Source organism: Cyprinodon tularosa, unplaced genomic scaffold, assembly GCF_016077235.1.
Source record: "Cyprinodon tularosa strain WSP-4 unplaced genomic scaffold, ASM1607723v1 ctg228, whole genome shotgun sequence".
NCBI classification, from domain to species: domain Eukaryota; kingdom Metazoa; phylum Chordata; class Actinopteri; order Cyprinodontiformes; family Cyprinodontidae; genus Cyprinodon; species Cyprinodon tularosa.
In genome coordinates this window covers 456,080-473,610 of record NW_024038851.1, presented here as the reverse complement: position 1 = coordinate 473,610, position 17,531 = coordinate 456,080, and the positions used below count along the sequence as shown (strand labels likewise).

Below are 17,531 nucleotides of genomic sequence, written 5' to 3'. Positions count from 1 at the left end.
ACTGATTTTTCTTTATAACTCAAACTTTAAGTTGTTATAAGATCACAAGACACCTTCAATATTATAATATTACCTTGAAAAATAATAATCAGTACCAGTGAAACAATGACTAGTTGTGAAAAAATGGCTCTAGAATATCAATTAAAGTTGATTTACGGTGGGTGTTTTATAGAGCTTTATAGAGGTAGATAATATCAATGGATAAGATCGGTTTTACATACAGATATCAGCTGAGCACCAATCTCCCAAAATTAAGAAAAACCTGGCCAAGCAATCAATTTGTGCATCCCTTATTAAAACCCTGATAACTATGTTTTTGCCAACATGTTCTAATGCTAATAAAATGTATAGATTAAAGACTTAAAAAAGTCATTTAAAATCAAATAATGAAACATGATAACTAGAAAACTACTTTTAACCCTTACACTTTATGTTGATTAGACACAACACAACAGCACAGGGAAATATAATAGTATAATTTGCTAAGTTAAATCAATCGGTTTGAAAGGCAATAATCTTTAAAGCATGAATAACAGTATTAATAATCTATAGAACAGCTAAAACAAGCTTCGTGGGGTATATTAAGATAAGTTACATGCTGTACAGAGTTTAAGTGAATTATTTTACTCTCCTGTTTTTGCAAAGTGAATCCATGATCCAAAATATGGAAACTGCAAGATCTTCTTTCAATTCTTGACACCGATATTTGGAAAGGGAGGCAGTACTCTGACTACTTTTGATTCAGTATATGTATCTGCAGATCTCCATGCTTCCTCCCTTCGGGGGGTGGATGATGGAGGGCAGAAAGGAGGCTATATATCACCAGTGAAGCATTAACTCATTTGTCTTCCAGTCATGAGGCCAAAGAAATAGAAAAAAAAAACAAGAGAGAGGACTGGAAGAAATTAGAAGACTAGTAAGGACAGAGACTGCAAGCTAGATAATGAAAAAGAAAAGGAGAATGGCAAGGATGAAAATGTCAATAAGAGAGAGGTTTAAAAATCTGGGATGAAGATGAAAAAAGTCAGAAGACAGTGATAAAGGAAGTGCGAGGGTAAATAGGTCAGATATTATCTACTTACTTAATAATTTGAACAATAATTTTAACATTTAATCAAAGGCAAAAAGAACAGCAATTATGTTCAATCTGAGAACAGGCATCAGTTAGCATATCAAAAGTTAAAGTTTATAATTTGATAAGGTAATTACAAAAATAAAAGGTACAATTATTCCTTGTTAGGAAGGACAGAAAAAAAAGTATATGGGAGCAAATCTTAGGCTTCAAGGCTGCACCTGAATAAAGGCTTTTGAAATAATCAAATAGACCAAAATAGAAGGGTTTGATCATTAGACGTCAACATACTTGGTGGGAGGAAAAAAAAAACGGCATATAAACATAAAGACCTTACAGTATTCCTAATTATTTGGGATATTTGCTGCAACATTGGAAAGAAGAGTGAACCAACTCAACAATGTGGAAGACTGATGGAAGAAGTGATACAGAGACCTGGTACCTGGAGCTGCTGCTAAAGCCGGAAAAAAAGCTGTGAGATAATAGGGAGTAATGAGGTTTATCACAGACAGTATTAACCCTTTACAATTTTTAGGGATGCCCCAATAAATTTTTTCAAGTTGTTCACTTTGAGAACTGAGCCATGCTGGTATGGAACCGATGTCTGCCCAAGTTATTCATACTTTTATTCGTTTTTTTCTCGTGTGGAATGTTAAAAATGTATATTCCCATATGGTCTAGTGGTTAGGATTCCTGGTTTTCACCCAGGTGCCCTGGGTTCAACTCCCATACTTAGTGTATGGGAACTTCCTTTACTTGCTCAAATGATCAAATTACAAAAAATATAGAGCTTGCAATCCATTTGAATTTAGAAAGCTTCCTGGAGAGGTAGTGAAACGTCTTCAAACCTTGGAAACCAAGTTCAGTGGTTTTTTTGAACTTTTTCGGAAATCCAGAGGGTCTGGGTTTGAGCCCCACTGCCATTCTGGGTCCCTGAACAAAAGACCCTAAACCCCACACTGCTCCCTGGGCGCCACACAAAGGCAGCCCACTGCTCCCCAAGGGAATGGGTTAAATACACTTGTGACAATGTAATGACAATAAAAGCTGGAAAAAATAAAAAAGTTTGATCAAGTAATATTACTCAGAGAACAATAGTCAACCACAGCAGCATGAGAGCAACTGATCCATGTAATATGAACTAATGGTTACATAAACTTTAGACAGAAGCAGAGTGTTTCTATCAGTATAGCAATATCAGAAAATGTAGGTAAAGGCTAATATAATCGGATTCTAGTCTTTCTGCCTGATTACAGACAGATATCTGATATCAATATAAGATTGGGACATTGATCTACAGTATATCATTATGGATTTATTAATTACTGGCTGAAGATTTACCCACTTCTGTTAGGATGGCATGTATACACTGGTATATATCTACCACTAGCAGGAGGAGAAAGTTCGACCGGCAGTTATTGCGGTAAATAGATATTTTATTGTGGTGCTTTTGTGGGACAGATGTCCTGGGAGAGACAAGCCTACATAATACATGGACACTCAACATTTTACATGCAGCAAGAGTGTGTACTTCAATGCGGGGGACATATTTGGGTCAAACAGATGCAGTACACAATTTGGGACTTTAAAAGGGAAGTTGTTTGTAATGACAGTAAAACATGGAGATATTCCAATTCGACCCTTTAGATTTATTACGTTGTAAATTGGGTCGGATTGCAACGGAATATTTGCTCCGTTCATTTCTGGGCTTAGTTGTTTTTTCTTTTTTGTCTTTTTCTGTCGATAAGTGCTCACTTTACCACCCCTCCTTTTCTCTCCATCAGGGTTAAGAGGGCTGTGGTAAGTGGCCAGCGGCATGCAGGAGGGGTGGGCGGTGAGGCTGTGTGGGTGGTGAGTTTGTTACGCCTGCCAACTGCTCAAGTACAGTGATGAATGCTGCTGGGAGATGGAGAGCTAAACAGACAAAGGAGCAAAGTGGAAAACATGAGATTCTATGTTTATGTCACCTGGGATTACTTCAATTATTTCATGATTATTTGATCTTGCAAAACAATTCAAATGCAAATCTTTTAACACCAGGGAGATGATCTTTAAGGTTTAATTTTGATGAGTTCCTACTTACGGTACTGTTTGGCATTTATCCGGCTTTCCTAAAGGGTAATTTGGATTTTTCATTTATTTTATTCCCTTGCTATGGTTATGTAAATGAAATCTATATCTGGATTTATTGAATTTTGCATCAATCTTCTTTTCATTCTGTAAGCAGCACTTTACATTGCTGCTCACTGAGAAAGTACAACTCTAATAGTACAAAATGTTTTCCTGTTAAAGAATAAATACTATTTATTAAAAGATGTAAAAATATTCTATCCAATATATACTATTATGCTTTCTAGATTGAAAAAGACAATAACCTCTATAGTCATTAGTAGATCCACATATGATGCCACTTATAGAGATAGACTATACCTTGTCCGGTTGATTTTTTTCGGCCGAAATTAGCAAGGGTTATCTTTGCATCAGCATCAGCCGACACATGCATGCATTGCCATATCATTCATGCATTAAGCAGCCATGCCTTGATCCCCTGCTCCCTCCATATTCATTGTTAATGTTTTCTTAACCCAGTTATTATCTTCATTTTATTCCACATGTTTAACAGAAAGCTTTTAACACTGAAGTTTTAGGACTCACCAAAATAAACCCTTAACCTATAAACATACCTTCTATTTAGTTTTTTAAAGCAAGCATTAAATGCATCCTTACACAATCTCCAAGTTTGGAATAAATAACTGCCTGTTGCTCCATATGTTTAGAAGCTGCCATATCATTGGTTCCTGCCAGTAATTTGCTAATGTTGTGAATGTCGTTATAAGCCATGCTTTAACAGTTTTACAGACATGTCAAACAGTGATTTGAATCTGAAAGTGTTGACCTAAAACTAAACTACCTTAATCTTATACTACACTGTCTGCACTGATGAAGTTAAAGTCACCTTAACATGCTTGGTGCTTGACTTTGAAACTGTTTGTTTTGCTTTTTGAATATTTTAGCAAATAATCACTTGTTTTCTTTAGAGGATTGAAGGATTTGTTTATTTAGTAATACCGAAACAGAGATGCATCCAAAACTTGTAGGACAGCATCTGAGTTGAATCTTGTTTGACTGAAAGAACTGTGACCAACCCTGGTTCTGCGTATTGAGGGACAAACAAAAGCTCTTTGATTAGTTGAGATTATTTTTCTTAGCTGGAGAAACAATTTACAGTAACAAATCAAGCCCTTGTATTCTGTAAATGTTATTGGATTTAATCAGATTTATTAGAATTGCTTGTGTAATCAAGTAATTAAATGTGCCACTAATGGTCTACTAAGATCGCTTGCACAATTTAAAACAGTTTGGAGTTTTGGAGACTAGCCTATTTAAATTAAGAATTTGCATGAGCTACTGAAGACTTTGGGAAAGCAGTGTGACCATACTGTAACAATAAAGATGAAGTTCAAAGTCAGAGGTATTAATATTAACAAAAATGCTAATAATAATGCTAATAATAATGCTAATAATAATAATAATAATAATATGCCTCTACAGTTAAGGGCTTATCTTAAAGTGCAACGACACATTTAAAATACTGAAAATAAAAGCTAAAGTCACAAAGTAAAAGGTTCATCAATAAAAACCTGGAAAAGAAAATGTTTCTAGAGTCAGGGACATCCTGAAATTATCAGAAAGCTCCAAAGTCCATAAACGACGGGACAACATCTCGGTCTCCCTCTTTACAGACTCTCTAATGGCTTCATCTTGTCTGGTAGTTGTTCATGTTCAACATTGTTTGTTTGAAAACATGCTACTACATTTAAGTTCATTCTAGTTGTTTTTCATCTTGGTTTAATAGGTACAGATTATCTGAGGTCCCGCTGCATTAATCTGTCCGGCACAGACGTCCCCTCCCTAACACAAATCTTATGGAACATGCAGCACACAGCTATATCTTTTCTAGGCTATATAGAAGAGCCTCTTCGGTTCAGTCCTGTTGTTATTGTGTTTAGGGTTGTCAAAAGTATCGATACTCAAAAAAGTATCGATACTAAAACGTTGTATCTGGATACAATACTCGTTTTTAAAAGTATCGATACAGTGCCACCACCAGTGGCACCTAAACAGTCATTCATCTAAAGTGCAGAATAGAGGAAAATGCACTTTCAGAACACTGTGTGATTGAATAATTCTGTGCACTTTTCAGTTTCAGACTTTTTTTGTAAGAGGTGCAGCTGCTGAGAATTATTTTTGTTTTAATCGGTTTGGCTAGTGTCATTGTTATGTGTGCAAAGCATAGCCAAGGAAGGAACACTTAATTTTAGTTTTGTAAGTTTTTTTACCAAGCTTGCTTAATATTGTGCACAGCAAACAACCTCAAAATATTCTTCTTATTGTTTATTGTATTTATTTATTGTATTTTTATTATTAATGAAAATTTATGTTGAATTTTGGAGTCTTTGTTTTTATTCTTGTGGTATCGAAAATGGTATCGAGTATCGAATATTTTCCTTTGTATCGGTATCGAGTTGAAAAGTTTAGTATCGTGACAACACTAATTGTGTTGTGTCATTAAGTAAACGTGTGCTAAAATTATTATCCTGCAGCTCCACATTGACATTGCAGGATTTATGATATCTCTACCATTGTTATTTCTACTATCAGATGGTTTTCTCTCCATGCAGAAATTGCTCAAACATTTGTTCTCAGGTTTGATCAATTAACATTGCAGGTGGTAAAAAATGACATGTGCATAATTATCCTTCTGATGCAGATAAGTTCTAATGATTACCATATTTGTCTTGAATATTCATGCAGGCAAACATGCCATTTTTGGACCTTCAGTGCTGTTTCTTTAATGATCTTTTTTTTTTTTTTCAGAAGATAATGGGACATTAAACCGGCTGCTTGATGACCAAAAACATGATGAGACGTGCTTGAGAGAAGACTAGACAAAAATGTCCATGGGTGTTTCATCAGACAATCAAAACCACCGACATTTATGCTAATGATGCATCTGTCAGGCAAAAGCTAAAAGATCAACAGTCTTCCAACACCTGAGTTTAAATGCAGTAATTCAAGTGCATTAAAACACTTGAGATAGATAGATAGATAGATAGATAGATAGATAGATAGATAGATAGATAGATAGATAATACAAACCCTAAACACTTTGTATCTAAAACCTCTGTAGATATTTTAAACACATTTCTTACTCCCTTTGTCTAGCAGTCACTAAATGTGTTTGATTACCATGCTGCATATAGTTTTGCCCTGGTTCTATTTTGTGACCCTTTTTTGTTCCAGGCCAATGAGATGTTCCTGCAGTGCTGCTTTACATGGTGTTGAACACTGCAGGAGGGCAAAGGCCTGTCTTATCGGCTGTCACTGGCCAGCAGTGTGAGCAGCTCCATGTTAAATGCAGTGACAGCGGCATGTTGAACAGACTCTAAAACAACAACACCTCATCAGGAACATAAACTGCTTTCCTTCAAAGCAGCTTCCATATGAACCGACCACAGCTTCTTTAACAAAGGTTAAGAAGGCCTTCTGAGCCCTGCTGCGCAGGTAATTAACTGGGGATTCAGGATGCAGGGAGTCATTATATGCTTCAATGGACAATAAAACAGTGTTTTCTGACAGGTGACACAACACACTGAGCTCTGGTTGAAATGTGGGGGTGGAGCTTCGTCAGAGGTCACCTGTGGACAAGAATCTTGTGGAAAATTACTGCTAAAAGCAACATTTAATGTAACCTAATAACACAAATCACTTGTGTGTGTGTTCCACAAGCATGTTGTAACTACAGAAAGTATGATGGCCAGAAAAGGAGTGAAGCAGATAACAGGCAAAAGTCAAAGAACAGAATCAACCAGCGTTAACTAATCCAGGGACAATACTGTAAATACAGAGGCAACATAATGACAGACAGGTTGTATATAATGGAGATTTTGATAAAGTGTTAGAAAGACAAGTTTAGTGGAAAAATAAAAACGTGAAGCCAGTAAAATGTAGACTATGGCAACAACAAACAACAAAAAAAATCCTAGACACGGTTGTGTCTTATTCCTGACACAAGAACATGGAACATATTAGAATATGCACTAGAGCTCCTTTCTACTCAATATGAAACACAGATGGAAAAATAATGTATAAATCATTTCAGAGCAATAGACAGAGGCAGGGTGCAAAGGTTTAAAACCATCAGCCATTTATTTAACCTGCTGAAGCGAAATTTATCCACAGATCTCAAAATGTTTTGAATCCCTTTCCCCCGTTTTTTGGAATTAAGCCTGTAGTTATCTCACTTCCTTTTCAGCATGTGGCCATAACAACAAACATAAGTGCTCAGAAAAGTAGGTGTGGCCAAAAACCATCTATCACTAGGGCTGCAACTAACGATTATTTTGAAAATCGATGAATCGGACGATTATTTTTTCGATTAATCGATGAATCGGACACAAAATATTTTTTTTATATTAACCTCTTTATTCCAAAATAAACATTTTAGACAGAACAAACAAGCACACAAGTACAGGTTTCTCATTAACTGTACTGGTGCTATATGAAAAATAAATGTTTGTGTTAAAACTATGCAAACTTACATGAGAAATGTAGCTGTACATCCACAAAATATAGGGTACTTTGTTTCATAAAGCGCAAAAAAAGACATTTTTGTTTTTAAAAGCCCCTAAAGGGTTCAAACAATAGGCCCCCCCATTTCAACAAATGAGTTTTTTTTAGACTAGAAGAGTTCTGCCTTTTAAGACAGGAAAGTATAGCAGTTAAAGTTGCTACTTAAGAAAATACTGAACCATAGAGATAAAAATAGCCCTGTAATTCAAATTATAAATTGTATTTGGAATAAAAATGAGAGAACTAGGGGTGTTAAAAAAACACATCCTCCAAAGACAGATATTTACATGGGAATGTGGCATATAATTAATAGACATATTACTGATCTTGCTGGATTTTATTCTGCTTTACTTCCATAAATTGCAGGATCTTCTTTACTTTATCTTTGCCAGAAGATTTAAACTTTAAAAGCCTTGCCCTCATAATTTGCAAGTTAATTTATTTATAAAGAAAATATAAACGCTGCTTAAGCTAATTCAAATGAAATTAAAAGTAAAATAAGAAGCCAACCTTATCACTGTCTGTAACCTACTAACAAGCTAAGGAAAGCATCAGATGAGCTACCTGAGAAACTAACATACGTTTCCCCACTTTAAAATGAAACAAACATGGTTACTCATCCTGCTGATCAGCTATCTTCACTGCCATTGAAGGCTCCAACGTGTTTTCTTTTCAGGTGCTGCGTCATAACAGTGGTGCTTCCGTGCGATGCTCATTTGTTTTTTACAAAAGTTGCATGTTACGACTTTTTTCACTTTACAAAGCGCAGGCTATTTTAATTATTGTGATCAATTTGCGCCGTCAATCCCGGGGCATGCGCGCTTCATTTGCAGTCTGGACGCTGAGGGTAAACTCCTCACTAAAATCCTGCGGCTCGGACTGCACGCTGAGAGGGATTCCTATGGGAGAGGGAGAACGGGGTTGGGATGGGGGAGGCGCCCCACGGCCGCTGGAGGACAAGAGTAGGAACGATACATGCTTTCACGTAAGAGTCTCCAAAAGCCGCCAGTGACACCGTAAAAAGTCGCCAGATTTGTCGCTAGTCGCTTTTTAAAAAAATTGTCGCTGGAGGGGTCTGAAAAGTCGCTGAGTTGGCAACACTGCAACTGCGGCACTGACTCGCTCCGCCATATTTTTTTTTCTTCCCCGGGATGACGGCGGCGGCGGATGACGCATTAATCGCGCGACACAACTAATCGATGATTAAATTCGTTGCCAACGCTTTTAAACGTCGATTTTTATCGATTTTATCGATTCGTTGTTGCAGCCCTATCTATCACAGATGCTTAGTGTCTCGGAGTCATATCTTTGTAGAACACGATCAACAAAAACCCAACAAAGGATCTTAGAGATACATTCAGCCAACTGCTAAATTACCAGTTAGCTCTACAGTAGACTTTTAGAGCTGAAATTGTATTTTCTATACATTCAACTGCTTTTATTTTCAACTGCCACAGACACTAAGGAATGCAAGATTACTATAAGAACACTCCACATTAAAGCAAATGTATAAATGGAAAGAAATGATGTATAAGAAGACTGATGATTTTTTTTCCCACCAAAGGTCAAGAACATACAATTGAAATTTGTGAGCAGATATACTTGAGTCAGAAATGCGCTTCCAAACCTCTTGTTCCTGCTTGTGGATTTATTTTTGCTCTCTTACAGACTGCATTGGGATCATAGTCTAAAAACCATTCCAGCCACCAGACCATAAATGAAAGGTGGCCTTGAAAAAAGTAGAGTATTTACTAGAGGGCCTTACAGTTAATCCATATTCTGGTGTGAGCTACACAAAACTTCTGATTAAGAATATGCAAACTAGGACAGGTGCTAATTCTGCCTCCAGCAGGAAATTCCGCTTTTAGAAATACTCCATTTTTGACAGGGTTTTTTTTCTACTTTTTTATTTTGAATTTACGGGTTTTAATCACTTTTGTTGTAAAACAGTTTAATTTTCAGTAACTTTTATCTAAGTTATTAAGATACTTACAGAAAAAGTATGACAGTATTAATTTCTACCATTATCTTTAGACATTTATAGATTTTTTTTATCATGGCCAGCTGTAGTAGTAACACAGACACACTCAGTAGAAGGGTATAAGCACAATCTATCTAAGGCTGTCCTATTGGCCGCAGTGGTTGCTAGGCAATGAGGCTGCTCAAATCTGAGAGAGAGCAAATAGAGTTGCAAGAAGGGGAGGAAAGTTTGGAGAAAAAATTAATCCAAAAGCACTGGCAAAATGTTTGCAAGCGCACTTCTGGCACGAGCAGAGATGAGGTTTTGGGGAAGGAGAAGGAGGAAAACAAGAAAATATCTGAGCAAGAAGCATTTAATCTGAGCGCAGAAACAAAGCTCTGATGGAGAGGGTAGTATGTTTCAGAGCAAAAATTAGTTCTGAATGCAAGCAGAGTTAAATCCCACTCTCAAATTGAAAATGTGTGATATTATGTTTTTGCAGGAGAAAAATCTCAACAGAATTATTAGTCTGGATTTGCTTTAATCAATTAGGAGTGAAAATAGTGTATTTCTTATATATTTATAGTTCTGCAGAGGCTCTTGCTTAAGTTTAAAACTTATTAAAACTGCTAAAATAAACCCTGTAAAAGGGGACTGTTTTGTTTTTATCCTGTGTGGTGCAGCCATACCAAACTGCCACAGTGAGACACAGGAGATCTAGGTTGCGGTTCAGTTAAAGTATGCAGCTTAGGGCAGAGTCTAGCCTGTTTCAGTTTTCACAGAAAGAACAGCCTCTGCTGAGATGATCAGAGACCAGGTCAAGTCAGAACTGATATTAATGTCGAGGAAGTTGATGTCCACATGCTTCACATCCCCTCCTTGTATGAGAGAAGAGCATGAACAGTCTTCTGGTCATCCTGTAGTCTGAGAGGCCAGCTTGGGTCTTTTTGGTGTTCAGAGTGAGATTGCTTTAGGTGCACCATCTTGTCATGTAACGGATCTCCTCTATGTGATGTATCTCATCATTGGTTTGTAAGAAATCCATTATGCTCATACATCTCAGACTTCTCAACTATTTGTAGGTTGAATGTGGTCCTCTGCTGGGGAGCAGTAATTTTGGCATTCTTGCACTAAATGCACAGTCAAAAAGCAATGTCTAAAGAAAACCTTTAGAAGTCCTGGATAATTCATTTTTTATAAGCGTGTCTGGCTACTTTGCAGGTAAACGTAAATAAATCATGGACATAATAAGAAGTTTGACCAAAATCAAGAATAACATTGTCAAATCCTGTCTGAAAACTATTAGTAATTCAAACAAACATTCTATATTGTATATTTCAACAACCAGAGAAAACAGAGAATATTTCTTCTTGTAGTGATTATGTCAGCAAACCTGGTTCCCTTTTTGTATGTGTTTCTGAAATAAAACAAAACAGCGTATTTTTCTCCTTGAAGCAGTACTTGGAAAAAGGCAATAAAAACAACAAAGCAGTGAAACTGTGTCTAACCTCCTTTATCTGTCTCTGCCTCACAGGCTGCTCTGCCTCCCAGAGTCAGCTACAGCATCGTTGCCTGACTGACGCCAACTCGGCAATCCACAGCAACAGGTGCCAAAGGGTCATTACCAGGGCAACGGCAACTCTTTGCATCAGCGACAGAGAGACAGGTACAGGAGGGAAGACAACTTGCAGGCTGCTGAGTTCAGCAGGAGACAATAAACTGATGCAATCACGTAGCAAAGACTTACATAGTGAACTGGTGATCATTTCACCCGTTCTGCATCTGAGCTTATTAATCCCAAGAGGGTAATTTTATATTTCTTTATCATTACAATTCAAACATAAATGCTAGAAGAAAACACAATTCTCTCTTTCAGTTATTGAATTTTCCTGTTCTCGACTAGGCAGGCAGCCTAGCATATGAGCAGAATGATGAGGGAGTTCGCTGAAAATTGAAGAGGTCAAAATCATGTCGCGTAATACCGAGCCACAGCCCACCAAAGGCCCATTAACTGTCTGAGTGGTCATTAAGAAGCAATAAATGTCAAATATTTTACAGTGAGTCATCTAATGGGGAAACAAAAATGAAATCTAACACAGGTGTGAGACTCATAATAAACCAGAAGAACGTCAGTGACTCAGTTTTTCAGAGTGACTCATCGATTCCAATCGAGACGTTTTATGAGCTGCTGAGGGAAGCTGAGCAGGTGGGAGGTAACTGACAGGTAGACACAAAACCAAACAGGAAGAAAGATGTGCAGAGTGACCAACATCCTGAACAGAAAGCCTAAAGTATCAAGGAGTATGTGTTCAAATGCACTAATAAGGTTATAGTTTTTAAACTTCCGGTAGATGTCAGAATTTGCAGGTTTGGAACGTAAAAGAGAATATTTAGATAGTCAGTCTTTGTCCCTCGATCACGAAGAGAGACTAATAAAATGGAAATAAATCAAACAGTACTTTCTCTTGAGAAGCAGTCAGGAAGTGGTCCTAGGAAAATAAGATATAGGGAAAAAAGATTCGTAGTCTTGTGGTGGAAAAAAAAACTTGTCCAACCCAAACTGCCTTGTGGTGATTAGGCCTGTCACAATATGACATTTTGCCAGACAATAAGTTGTGCAAGAAATGATTGAGATAAAGTTACTATTGTCATTTTTAGACCATTTTTAAAATATAAAATATATAATGCTGATGGCAAAATAAATGTCTAAAGAATAAGCATAAGACATTTTAAATATCCAAAATAATTAAAAAAATTACCACGTTTAAGAAACAATCCACTGGACAGCTAAATGACCACAGTGAGCCTGTGGTGACACAAATGGACTAGCTAGTATGTAGTATTTGTTGTAAAGCAGTAGCAACTAGTAGCAATACAACAAACACACAGCTTTCCAAAAAAGTAAAAAAAAAAAAACAATCCACTGGACTTGGTTTACAAGTTTGAAGACATTTCGCTTCCCATCCAGGAAGCTTTTTCAATTCAAAATGGGTTCAGTGTTATGTTTTTTTTTTTTTGTCTTGTCTTGTCTTTGTTCTGTAATATTTTGGGAAGCAAACATCTTTAAACTTCAAACAAAGTCCAGTTGATTGTTTTTTTTTTTATCTTTTGGAATGACTATGAGCTGGACGAGAATCTTCAAAATCTGCGAATCTTCACTAGCATAGCAAAAAAAACATGTCTTTGCATTAAAAAAACCCCTAAGTAAATAAAACGAAAACAACACAGGTGTCAAGGTGGCACAGTGGTTAGTGCACATAACTCATAGCCTGGGTGCCATTCCGAACTTAGTCCCACCCACAACGTTTGAGGTCGGGAAGTTTGGTCTGGCATTGCTCAATAGTTGCGCGAGTATGCTTGCCCAATATCTGGCGGGCCAATCAAATTGTCAGATCGGGCTTTATACGATGATGGACAGATGATCAACAGTAATGTAATCAACCACGTCACCAAACGGCGATGCAACTCGGTGTGAACGACGAGGTGGATATAGCCAGCGGTCGTTGCCAGCTCCTTTTTCGGAAGCTCAGAATCCTGGCTGCTGAACAACAAGTGGAGGGACATGCTAGGCTCCGATGTTTTCAAGCCAACGTTATGGGTATCGTCGTGGACGTAGTTCATCTAACTTACAAATGGTAACAGATCATCTGACTGTCTGATTTAGTAAATAACTTGCAATGTCGTGATATTAATCCCACGTTGTAAACATAGTAGGTAACGTTGTATGTTTGAGATCGGGAAGTTTAACATACGTCACGCACTACGTTGGTCTTATTGGTTGTAGGTCTATCCAATTGAGTGCAGAGGCATTTTTTTCCCTGGTTTGTTCGAAACACGCCCCATAATCACAGCTCTATGGAGCAGTATCAGACTCATATTCTGATTAGAATTGAGTAGGACTTTGTCAGGCTACATAACTCATGTACGTAGGCCTTAATTCTCGATGCGGCTGACCAGGGTTTGAATCTGACCTGTGGTCCTGTGCTGCATTTCTCTCCCCCTCTCTCATACCCCCTTTCCTGACAACTTACTGTCAGAAAAACAAGCCACTACTGCTATAAAAACTAAAATATGAAAACAAACCAAGTTGTCTTTTATTTCACTATCTTTTGTGTTATTGTACAGCTGTGGGTTTGCTGATTAAGATGGGTATGAATATTACATTTTCAATATGCTACCTTTTAAACAAAATCAAAAGGCAGCATCTTTTTTTATATATTTTTTATTTTTATTTTAAAGCACACTAAAATGTCTGTAAGAGCGCATAATAGTAGTGCTGACATTTTTGTATTTAGTTTAGTGATTAAACCCTGCAGTGATGATAGATCGTCAGGAAGACTGATACCGCCCACTAGTTGCAGTTTTTCTCCAGCCTGGACAGCTGCACAGGGTGATGATGTTTTAGGTGCAGCTGTGTGTTTGTTGTGTTGCCACTAGTTGCTACTGCTTTACAACAAATGCTACATACTAGCTAGTCCATTTATGTCACCACAGGCTCACCATGGTCATTTAGCTGAAATCCAAAGTGGTTCCTCACTGCCGCTGTTACTTTTAGCTTTGAAACCAATTCCATCTCTTTTTCAAAATAGTCGTTTCACTGATTTGCTACTCCTCACGGGCTCACATTGCACTCTGTGGTATATAATAACATGAGACAATGCATACCTGATGCATGAATTAACTCCTCCCTATGCTGAGTGAAAACTTTTGTTAACTAGTCTTTAGTCAAAAGAGAGGGAAATGCAATCAAGCCAGCTAACGATAATTATCAAGCCAATTAAAAAGTAATATTAATTCAAATTATAATTTTAATGGGCAATTAATTGTTTGTTTTTTTATTATGTCAGGCCTGCTGGTGATTGGCAAAAACAGAAAAGTAAAAAAGCATAAAATATTCGACAATCTAATTTTGCTGTCTATTTCAAAATGAACTTTTTTGTATGGGGAGGTCTCTGTCTGTTTACCTCATTTAGCAACTGTGTATTGGCACAACTGTCCCATGTTATATAACAGCAGATTCTTAAGGACAATCTAACAGGCCTGTCAGACTTGTACTGACCCACTGTTTGTCTCACCACAGAATCTTATATTGAGGCTTTTACACCAAAAACAGCAATGGTGGCACTGACCTCTGGAACACAACTCACTGACAGCAAAACCGGACAGGTTTTCTAAATAATATGTGCAAAGCTTTCATGCTGTGAGGAATGATGTGTATTTGGCATGTGGTAAAAGCAACAGTGGAAGTAGACCTGCCAGTGACACAGAGAAAAAGAGCAACAACAAAGGAGGAAAAATTGGGATGACATTCTATGAGTTAGATTGCTCACAAGTTGTGTTTGGAGAAGGTATTTTCTCTTAGCCTTTGTAATGCATAGTTTGATAGGTATCCTGTTTCTATTGGCTAAGCAGGGTTCTCTCACAGTGCACAGCTATCAGAATTTGAGAAATGTCATTTTTAACGACTCAAGGTACAGGCTCCACTACTCTACTTTTATTTTACAAAAAAAATAAGTTTAGTCTGTTCAAGGCGAGGGATGGCATTGGAGCCTGAGAGGCGAGCATTTATGTACTAAAAGCAGGCTCGGACCTGGGTATTTCTGCCAATGTCTAAAAAACAATGCAAAACTGAATGTGAAATAACTTCAATAAGGCTTTAACTTGTAAGTAAGGACAATTATTCACCACTATATTATACATTACCAGGGTTTGCAACATTTTGATATAACTTTTGATATAATTATCTATGCACTACCCCAGGGGTGTGCAATTCCAGTCCCTGAGGGATAGTATACTGTAACTTTTAGATGTGCCTTTGGTTCAACACACCTGAATCAAATAGTTAGATAATTGAGAGGAACTGGGTGTGTTCGACTACAAATTCTGCATCCTTCAAGGACCCGGTCTATCTGGACTGGATCCTTCAAGGTCTGTAAAAAATAAGGAGACAGGAAGAATTTTGATTTTGAATTCAAACAAGTCCAGCCTCCGCGATAAGGCTTTGTTCATCTGCTCTTCCTTGTCATTTATATACATATTATTACGAGAGACACGCAGTAATAAAAATAACAGAATAAAGTTCTCCGCAAAACACAGCAGACAGCTCAGAGATGGAAGCATATAATAATAGTTTGGTTACTGATGCATGTTATTTCGGGGATTGGTTCTAAAAATGTATGCTCTTTTTTCTGCGCTGTCTAAGAGCTGTTATAAAAGAGACCAATCATGAAAAGAAGTAAGAAAAAATGTGAATAAAAAATATTATGTGTATTTTGGACTTCTTTCAGCTGAAAATTAAGACTACACACTGGATGGGAACAGAAGGTGTCAGGTTTCACATTTAGTTTGATTAAATCCAATAACAAATCAACACTATATATCAAAAGAACATGGATCTTAAATTGTATATTTAACTTAAAAACACTTTAGAGAAATATTAATTTTAGTCCCTGCTCCAGTTTACAGAGTAAAAGAAGCTAACTGCTGGCAGTAAGACATTGTAGGGCTTATTTTCTCCACCTGGATCATGATGTTTTATTTCGGATGCAAAATGGATGTAAACATAAATAAATGTTAGTCAATTCAAACTCTCCACCATAACACAGTCAACCTAAGGTGGGTTTAATAGAAGAAACCGGCTAAAAAATAAGTGCACAACTAATCATAAAAGCAAGTCACTCAAACCAGTTAAAAAACCTATTAAAATACTGATGTGAAGATTTGATCAAAAGCTGCAGTACCGACTTTCGAAAAAGCAATAAACTTTATCTTTCGTTGAGGTAAGGCTGTATCCCTGATGCCACATAAGGCAAATGTGTGATGCTCTTTCATTTCCTCTAAAAATAAGTCGAATAAAAACAATTCTTTATGCCGTTCTGTTTGTGCAGAATGAAGGGACATATCTGCGGTTCTTCCCGAGCCACATTTTTCCTACACTGACAAGCCTCATGAGGTTTTTAACAGTTTATTAAAGGTGTTACCAAAACATAACAGTGGGATAGGGAAGCAGAACCAGCAGCTTAACAACCCCTGAACACCATGTTACAAAGAGCCAAAATAAAACCGCAACAGCTGAGTCAAGGTATTTAAACCTGTTGCAGATTTAGAATAGAAATACATGCAGTAATGCGCAGTTTGTATCTGTAGAATATCTGTCAGTAAAAGTTAATTGTGCTTCACTTCCTTCAAAGTTATTTTAATTGTTTCATTAAAGTTATGGTTCTACATGAAAAAAATACTTTCTAAAATACAATTACTTAATTAAATACCCTTGAAGACCACACTAGAGAAAAACTATCATGTCGTTTTTGTTATTTCTTTGTTGTTGTTTTTTAAAATTATTCTTTTATTTTAGTTGTTTTTATTTTCCAATAGACATCCATATGGTTTGCAAACAGTATTGTAGATCTTTGCCCCTTTTGTTCTACAAAAGGGGAGAAAACAAATATGAACCCTATTTGATTGTTGTCTATAAAGTTACAATAAACAATATCTGCTTCAAACAGCAAACTGGTCAGGCCAAGAATCCAGTATTTAAGATAATATTCATGAAAAGATCATCAAAATCAAGGGTCCTAAATAAAAAAAAAGCGCTTTAGATTGCAGATTTTATGAGAGCTTTGGTTTTCTTTGTAAATTGTAATCTATTGTGGTCTAGACAGAGAAATAAATAGTCAGATGTAAGTTAATCCTGAAAATAAATGCTTTATTTTGTGTTTTTGTTTTTAGTCTGCATAGCGAATTACTATCGTCTCTTATTTCCACACATTACCCATCACACAGGGTATGTTTGTAAATGCGCGCACGGGATGGCACGCACGCGCGCCCATTGATTGCAAATCGTATTTCCTCGATGCCCAAACAACA

General features: G+C 36.9%; 1 protein-coding gene across 1 annotated transcript in view; it reads right to left on the bottom strand.

Moving 5' to 3' along the window:
- The window catches only part of cplx2 (complexin 2), a 48,278-nt gene that overhangs the window by 29,987 nt on the left and 760 nt on the right, over positions 1–17,531 (bottom strand). The gene's annotated exons all lie outside the window — the stretch shown is intronic.